This window comes from Peromyscus maniculatus, chromosome 13, assembly GCF_049852395.1.
Source record: "Peromyscus maniculatus bairdii isolate BWxNUB_F1_BW_parent chromosome 13, HU_Pman_BW_mat_3.1, whole genome shotgun sequence".
Lineage (NCBI taxonomy): Eukaryota > Metazoa > Chordata > Mammalia > Rodentia > Cricetidae > Peromyscus > Peromyscus maniculatus.
The window spans coordinates 27615295-27617903 of record NC_134864.1 but is presented as its reverse complement, the minus strand read 5'-3'; positions in this window follow the sequence as shown (position 1 = coordinate 27617903).

The window sequence follows — 2609 nt, the reverse complement described above, 5'->3', positions numbered from 1 at the left end:
GCCAGGTCCCAGAGGCTGGATGGCCCAAAGACCTAGGATAGAACCAAACATGATTGGAGAAAAAAAATGTCAATGTAATGATGCCTAACGATATTTTCTACACTCATAGATTGGTGACGACCCCACTTGTCATCGGAGAGCCTTCATCCAGTGACTGATGGAGACAGACACAGAGACCCACAGGCAGACATTAGGCCAAGCACAGGGAATCCTGCTGAAGAAAAGGAGGAGGGATTATAGGAGCCAGAGGGGTCAAGAACATCACAAGAAAACCCACAGAAACAACTAAGCTGATTGATAGGAACTCACAGAGTCTGAACCAACAACCAGGGAGTCTGCATGGGACCGACCTAGGTCCTCTACATATATATGATAGTTGTGTAGCCTGGTCTACTTATGGGACTCTTAACACGGGGAGCAGAGACTGTCCCTAATGCTTTGGCTGCCTTTTGGGAATCTACTCTTCATACTGGATTGCCTTGCCCAGCCCTACATACAAGAGAAATGCTTAGTCCTGCTGCAACTTGATATGCCAGGTTTTGCTGATACCCGTGGAGGGCAGAGGAAGGTGGGGGAAGGAGGAGAAGAGAGAGGGGAAACTGTGGTTGGGGTGTGAAATAAATAAATCAATTTAATTAAAAATAAAATAAAACAAAAACCAAGTAATAAGCTAAAACAAAGACCTGCCACTTCATGTGAGACTTAGGGTACAAGCATGAAAGTGATTAAACTCATAGAACCCCAAGCAAGAAGACTGTCCATCTTTCCACGGCACTTCATACAAGGTATGTTTGTCTATAGATTTAAAAAAAAAAAAAAATCAGGAAAGCACCCCAGGGTTTATTTGTCCTTACTGTTTCCAGGGGCTGTTTTAGAAATACAAAAAGGTAATTTTTCTCATGCTTCCAGTGTTTTAATATTCTATAAAAATAATAATAAAATTAGGTTAAAGCCATAGAAGCGACAAGAGGTGCATTCCACTGTGTCAACAGGCTCAGCATCTGGAAGCCAACACTAACGTCTTTACCATCATCCAATATGACCTCTCACCTTCCCAATTAAAACACAACGTGTTCAGGATCGGTCCAGCAGAAGAAGAGCCTTAACTTCCCATACCTGTGGACAGACCACGATCCCAGTTCCCTAAACTCCGCAAACCACAAATGCTCCTTAATAAGCCAAGCACTATGTAATCAATTCATTGCAGACACTCAAATATTTGTTAAATAAACAAACAAGGAAACAAATTAAACATCTCCGAAGAAAAGGAAGACACACAGCAGTCGGAGCCAAACTAGCAAAAAAAAAGGTTGCTGGAAGAGACAGGAAATCTCCCCAACGCGAGACAAGTAGCTCCTCATAATTAATATTTGTCAATTAGGTGTGTAAATGACACTGCTTGTCAACAACCGTGGGCCTTTGTCAGCTATGAATGGCTTTTTCCTGTGCAGGCTGATAATGCAAAAGTAATTCAGTCGACTCCCGGGGGAATCGTCGCACAGAAGAGCGGAGCTTGAGTCTGCAGTTTAGTTTGTTGTCCTAGGAGAGCTTCCTCCTCAGCCTCCCGCAGCTGAGTTATTAGTTATTCTTTCCCCACGGATGGGACTTCATTTTTAAATCTAGGATACCATAAAAAAAAAAAATCCGGCAGAAGCTAATTTTGATTGTTAGACTAAAGGGCCAGTGCCTGGGTGTATAATGATGACCAGTACTGCTCTCTGTACGCTTCCTTTGGGATACCAGGCAAAACAAGCTCCTTGCCTTTATAGATGCCTGTTTTACACACTCCAAAGAAGGAGGGTTTTCCATCTGGGGGGTTGATGCAGAAAACAGGGACGTTGTAGCCATGAGAGCCTGTCTGCTGGAGCAGGAACTGCAGGGGCTGAACCCGGCCATCTTGAGTGGCTCTGAAACTGGGTCTTCTCATCCTCCCAGTTTCCCCTGTTTTATTGATGTGAAAACAGACATTTTAGGATGTATCTGGAGCCTGATAGTAACCGGTATGTGAGGAAAATGACTCTCAAGTCAAGAAGAGAAATGATGTTTTATGTTAAAAGTGAGGAACTTGAGTACCGCTCCCCAGCACTGTATATCAAGCAAGCATGAAAAGCACCTGTGAAGGGCAAGGTCGAGACATACAGCATCCCCTGGCTCAGCAGAATGTGGGCGGGCACAGAGAGAGCCCTAAGCTAACACAGTGGCACAGGAGGATGGTGGGACCAAAAGCTGGAGAGAGAAAGAGAGAGTGGGGGGGGAGGGAGGGAGGGAGGGAGGGAGGGAGGGAGGGAGGGAGGGAGGGAGGGAGGGAGGGAGGGAGGAACTCTGGAATGAAAGCAGGTGTGATAAAGAAGGGTGAAGCAGAGACCTTGAAGCATGAAAATGGGGCTTCACTTCAAATAAAGAAAACTGAAGCTACTCACTGATTATCATACTATTTTACCCTCATTTAAAAGTTTGGCATGTTCACCAACGGAAGCTCCAAACTTTTTTGCAGAGTGTGAGGGAGGAGACGGCACATCCCCTCGAGGAACGTGGCCAGACACCTGTGTTTGTTCTTTGTAAGTTTTTTCTGTTCCTGTCACACGACTAATACCTTCAGTGGTTCTCTT